The sequence below is a fragment of the Myxocyprinus asiaticus genome, chromosome 1 (genome assembly GCF_019703515.2).
Source record: "Myxocyprinus asiaticus isolate MX2 ecotype Aquarium Trade chromosome 1, UBuf_Myxa_2, whole genome shotgun sequence".
NCBI classification, from domain to species: domain Eukaryota; kingdom Metazoa; phylum Chordata; class Actinopteri; order Cypriniformes; family Catostomidae; genus Myxocyprinus; species Myxocyprinus asiaticus.
The window spans coordinates 31,685,875-31,692,480 of NC_059344.1; the positions used below are offsets into that span (position 1 = coordinate 31,685,875).

The 6,606-nt window shown below is 37.1% G+C and overlaps 1 long non-coding RNA gene across 1 annotated transcript; it reads left to right on the top strand.

Annotated features, from left to right (window-relative positions):
* The first annotated feature begins 263 nt into the window (after positions 1-263).
* Positions 264-2,548, top strand: LOC127444269 (uncharacterized). The gene is made up of 8 exons (XR_007897794.1): positions 264-278; positions 645-816; positions 1,153-1,204; positions 1,284-1,334; positions 1,474-1,518; positions 1,604-1,674; positions 1,764-1,822; positions 1,972-2,548. It is a non-coding gene; the product is annotated as an uncharacterized LOC127444269 (long non-coding RNA).
* Positions 2,549-6,606: the final 4,058 nt, after the last annotated feature.

Consider the following 6,606-nt stretch of genomic DNA (forward strand, 5'->3'; position numbering starts at 1 on the left):
TCTATAACCGAACTGACACCCGAAACTTTTCAGTACTCACAACCACATTTTTGGCAAACTTGTGCTGTGTGAACGGAACCATACTTGGCAACTAGTTGTTAGTCACATTATATAATGTGAGAGAGCCATGCTGCACTGAACATGCGTGTGTTTCATGTGGGGTTTCTTTAACTCATCCAGCTGCAGACCCACAGCACCAGCAGTTTCAGAACCGCAGCCACAGAACGGAAGTGAGGGGTGGAGTTATTGACAACGAGATAAGCATAGCAGAGAGCACGGTGAGTTGTTTGTAATGTTTTTGCCATTATGTGGTGATTAATTATCGTATATATCAAGTTAAGCGTTTATCTGCTAAATACTGAATCTGTGCATGGCTTTATCATCTTATTGAAGCTTGAATTTGTTGTCATGCTTTATTGTACAGAACATTTTTTCTGTGGACTGTTTGGTTACTTTTCGGATCGCGTGTTGTAAATGGGCCCTGCGATGAAGTTTTGATGACGTTTATTATTTATGAATATAAATAGTTTGTTTCACTTTCTTCTGTCATTGTTTGTGAGTTAATGTTACCTTACCATTGAGTTTTTTTAATCGCATTTGTCAAAGTTGAGATAATTGTGTGATGCTTTTTTTATCTCTTGTAGAGACATACAACGATTCAGAGAGGAGACGCATTACCTCAGCTGCAACAGTGCAACAAGTGTTGCAGCAATTACCACTGCCCTTTTTGCTTGGCCAGCATGTTTAAGCCAGCCAAACTGGTCAAATTAAAAAGTAATCTTCAAAGCCACTTCAACAAGGCAGTTGTCCATGGAGGTACAGTATGAATATCTTGAGTTATTTGTTTAATGTATGTAGTCACAATATATTATAGCATAATATTTTACCAGTGTAAAAATATTAATATTGCGTAATATTGCGTTCAAGCTTTGCCATTCAGAGTGTGCCGTTCAAGAGTTTAAGAAGCTTACTTAATGGTTACTTGCATGATGTTCTGATTTTGCATGCTGTGACAGTTGTTACAAGTAAGACCCAAATACTGGTGACTGCTGTGATTTTGCATGGATTCAGAGCTTCAAACTGTTTGTGCCACACAATGTAACTTTGCATATTAAGAAATCTGTTTTTATTATTTGTGTATGTTTGTTGCAGTAAGATGACAACCAAAATTGCTCCTGGCACGTGGATGCTACTGAAAAACATGGTTGGTTATAAAGAAGTCTGCTAAAGTTGGGACAAGTGTCAAACCCTTATATTTAACCTCATGCTTCTCCTTTTTGTAGGATGTCCCCCAACAAATTGGTGGTGTGGACTGTGGAGTCTTCATGTTGATGGTGAGACAAATTATGTTTTGATATAAATAAATCAATGATTGGTGTGCTTCTTAAGTAGTAGTTAAAGAAGGAACAAGGAAGCAATTTTTTATTTATGACATTTACAGAGAGAATTTTCTTGATTTTTGTTGTATTTCAGTATGCTCTACATCTTGTTTTGGGAGCACCCTTTGATTTTACATTTGTAAGTAATTACAGTTCAAGTAATTGACCTTTATGATGTTGTAGCAGTTGATATTTCAAGATTTCTCTATATTTTTGTCTTCCAGTGCGACTTTCCAAACATACGGATATGGTGGACTCTTATTCTTCTGGAGAACTTTGGGGTTTTCTCTGAAAGGTAGATACTGGACATTGCCTCCAGCCCACCATTACATTTGCAATCCCTTTCTGACCAGTTCTAAATTAACCAAGAAATGTATGTTACAGTAGAGAAACCCTCAAGAGGCCCTTCCAAGTGGAGAACAAGCTCACTTAGCAGCAGTGAGGTATGTCTCCAATATAGACACACATATATATCAGTGTATATATATCTTTGCAAATATTACATTTATAATAAATATTAAAATTGATGAAATGAAGGAGCTCCCAGTAATCCGAACATGACACAAGCTGTGAAATGGCTCCATTCCAACAGACATCTGCTCAGGGGCCAGTGGAAGAGCCTCCTTTCCTTACAACGGATGAAGAGGACAAGGAAAAGGACCTCAACAATCTCCTGGAACAATCAGAAGCTCCCAAAGAGCCCTTCACATTTCATTTTGTGTTCAGGGATGACATGGAGTTATTTTTGCAGGAATGTCATGAAAAAATGGGCCTAAGAGTGAATTGTTCATTTGAGGAATTTTTATTTAATTATTTGTTGTATAAAGTTTGATTGTTTCTTTTAAAATTATGTTGCTGTTTGTTTTATTTTTTTATAACAATATCTAGTTGTATTGTAGTTATATTTTTATTGAAATATTTTAGTTTTCATATAGAAAAGTGCATGCTGCACATGCTCTTGGCTTTGGAATAAACGTTTATTTTCAATGTTGTGATTAAAGTATATTTCATATTAAATGCCCATACGTTTCTTTAAGCATTATTTGTAACATCATGAACAGGAAATAATACTCACATAATACAATGAAACGAATAACATTATACAATAAAATTACACAAGATTAATGTTTTAAAATGCTTATTGTACTGTATCATTATAACTTATACATGTACGAACTGAAAAGTGGCCTTATTTAAAAGTATGACGTTTCGCATGTAATAAAAGAAAATTACGCTCCAAAACCGTAGGTGGCGTGACTCCGTTAAGAACGTATGTTCCGCCCCTCACTTCCGTTCTGTGGCTGCGGTTCTGGCGCTGCTGCTCTGAAACTGCTGGTGCTGCGGGTCTGAAGCTGGATATATCTCGAGAAATGAGCTGCTTGTCATCCGAAGATTCAGCCACAGCCTTCCACTGGCTGCTCACGGGCGCGAGCCACATGACACGAAAGCTGCACTCTGCATGCGTTGTAAAAAACATTCAAAGCTGCTGTCAGTTAATTATGATCTGATGGATGAACTCGCACCTTGACTGGACTCATTTATTTAATAACGCGGATTCAGTTATTAGATATGCTGGTGTTATGGACGTTGCCATTTTTTGATATTTACTTTAGTAACTGTCACTATGGTTACAGCTGTTATAATACGGTTGTGACTTCAGTTGTTCTTTCATACAGACAGTATTCGAACTGCTACTGTAACTGTTGTATGAACAGGACATTTCAGCACTCACTCCTGTAAGTAAATACAGTTGTCAATCCCAAACATTGGCGGTGTGAACGTAGCCTCATTTTCTCTTGCGCATCTGACGGTCCCTCCCGACTAAAAATGAGCTTCTCTCTCCCGCACCCTGTATTACATTCGCTTACATGGTTTCACTTTCAGTTCTTGCAGATTCAACTAGTAATCGCATTTTAGTGCTCCTTGTGTGCATTGAAGCAATTTCCATTTGTATGCCCCCATTACGTAGAAGTAGGATGTCTTGCGTATTGGATGCAGACGCTTGTAAAATAATGATAATTTTAAAAAAAAGTCCAGTCTCCATGATGCGTATCGTCACATTTTTGAACCGCGATGTATCATGCCACGATACACCGTTACACCTCTAATATTTGGAATAAGGTACCCTATGCCTTTAAAACAGCACCAATTTTCCTAGATACACTTGTGCATAGTTTTTCAAGGTTGTTGGCAGATAAGCATCTTGAAGAACTTGCCACAGTTCTATGTACTTAGGCAACATGATCACACGGGAAGTCGGAATGATGTTCCAAATGTTCCATTATCCTGACATAGGTCCCATTATGCCGAGATACTGACAAGCATCATCTCCATCAGACACTTTTGCATCAGTTCCAGTGTGTTTTCCTTCTTTTGTGGCACGACTGGAAGCTTGTTACACCAGCCGTGTGGGAGACCTTGGTTCAAGTCCTGCGTTGTAACCAGGATGTAATCATGTTTGCATAATTAGTGACGAGTATCATTCAAAGGTTCCATTTTCTCGAATTCACTGTGAGATCAGTGTGATTTAAGGCCTTCACATTCTCACAGAGAAGTTCTTCTTCACTCTTCTCTTAAAGCCAAAAACAAGTTTGAAACAACTGAGCAGCGGTATACTGTATACAAACATTCAGACACTGGCCACACCGTATTAACAGATTTTCTCGATTGCTAACACACTAACACACAATTCCCCCTAACTTTTATTACAACTCTCAAAACAAAGACACATTTCTCAAAACTATAAACACAATTCACCTGTTATCACACATGTTCCAGTTTGTTTAATATTTTCTGCATAAGTCTCCACAAAAAAAAAAAAAAAAAAAAAAAAAAGCCCTCATTTTGCACAGGTATAATCATGTTCTCATTCAGAAAGCACAAGCTCTCAAAACAATTCACTCAAGGCATCAAAGCATGAACTCAGTTAACAGACATTTCTCCATGTGTAAACAGTAAGTAGCAAAATTTTTCACACACCAGTCAAAATTTAAAGATAAATAAAAATGGCCACAGGTGATTATGTGCTTTGGAAAATGGATTCTAATAATGTTTAAATATATTGAAGGCAGAGAGATGGCAGACAGAGACAGAGGGAAAGAGGAAGATGAAGGGGCAGAACAGTTGTCCTTGATGATATTTGCTCTACAGTGGTGCTGGGCACCAAGTCCAGCTACATTTTTAAGTTCTTTTTAGTTATTTTAAAGAGTTGTTTTATGGTTGCATCTATCATTTATGTAAACCTTTTGACAATAAAACAGGTTTCTCCAGTAACTACAGAAACTGAAACTTAATGTAGGCAAGCAGGTAAACTACAGGGATTCTATATATTATAGTATTGCAGTTTAGAGGCCATGTACTGTTCTGTGTAGAAAATCTGTATCACATGTTTATGACACTTGCTCTGATAATTTGTGAAAATGGATGTCTACTTTGTCTAACCTGACAGTATTTGTTCTATTATAATGGACTGTAATTCTAAAGAACTGAGGAGCATCTTACAATACAGAGTAGTGTGATTCTTTTGTGCCAACTCTTACTTACAGTTTTACAGTATATTATATTCTTTATTGTACTTTATGCTATTTTCTCTGTACTTTGAAACAGTTAGTGTAGAGTTACTGAATTTTCTTTTTGACAGTGATTTTCTCCCAGCATCACTTTAGAGTACTGAAACATAGGCTTACTCTAAAAAACACTTATTAAACACGTTTTATATGTAATATTATGTGCTTTAACCACAAAACATATAGAGATTGACCTCAAAATTATCCCTGGTTGATTAAGGTTTTCGTTACAGTGTTTTGAATTGATCCTACTGATGTATTGTGCAGCACAACAGTTTGTGTGTTTGCTGGGTTTGTGTGTCATTTGAATGTTTATTTTGTACAGAAGATTGGCCTAATATGTTTTTGAGTGAAATATTGGATTTTGGAAATTTGAGGTTTGTACAGATTGGTGGGTAGTTTTAAGATTGTGTTTATTGTTTTGAGAAAATGGTGAATTGTTTTATAAAATGTGTCCTAGCAATCAAGAAAAACTGTCAACACAAGGACACACAAGACTATGTAAAACCATAAGTGACATTAAAATGTGTTATCAATTACTTCATTCCTCATTCTAGAATTCATCACATGCGATCAGTAAAAGAAGCAGTTTTAACCATTCAATGATGATTTAAAGTAATACAGTATACTGTATATGCAGTAGAAAAAGTGTAAATCTTCATGTTAACATTCTGCATTAATAGCGCTAATGCGCTGACAAGCTATACACGGCTGTAATCTGCGCCGGTTATCCTCTGTTACTGTATTTATTACGACACTGATACTACTGCAAAGATGGGTGTATAAAAGAGTGTTAATGGTCACAATACAATTTTGTAGGTCAGAGGTTTACATAGACCTTAGCCAAACTCAGTTTTTCATAATTCCTGAGATTTAATCATAGAAAATATTCCCTGTCTTAGGTCAGTTAGGATCACTACTTTATATTAAGAATGTGAAATGTCAGAATAATAGTAGAGAGAATGATTTATTTCAGCTTTTATTGCTTTCATCACATTCCCAGTGGGTCACAAGTTTACATACACTTTGTTAGTATTTAGTAGCATTGCATTTAAATTGTTTAACTTGGGTCAAACATTTTGGGTAGTCTTCCAGAAGCTTCTCACAATAAGTTGCTGGAATTTTGGCCCATTGACAGAACTGGTATAACCGAGTCAGGATTGTAGGCCTCCTTCAGTTCAGCCCACAAATTTTCTATCGGATTGAGGTCAGGGCTTTGTGATGGCCACTCCAATACCTTGACTTTGTTGTCCTTAAGCCATTTTGTCCAACTTTGGAGGTATGCTTGGGGTCATTGTCCATTTGGAAGATCCATTTGCGACCAAGCTTTAACTTCCTGGCTGATATCTTGAGTTGTTGCTTCAATATTTCCACATAATTTTCCTTCCTCATGATGCCATCTATTTTGTGGAGTGCACCAGTCCCTCCTGCAGCAAAGCACCCCCACAACATGATGCTGCCACCCCCATGCTTCACGGTTGGGATGGTGTTCTTCGGCTTGCAAACCTCACCCTTTATCCTCCAAACATAACGATGGTCATTATGGCCAAACAGTTAAATTTTTGTTTCATCAGACCAGAGGACATTTCTCCAAAAAGTAAGATCTTTGTCCCCATGTGCACTTGCAAACTGTAGTCTGGCTTTATGGCAGTTTTGGAGTA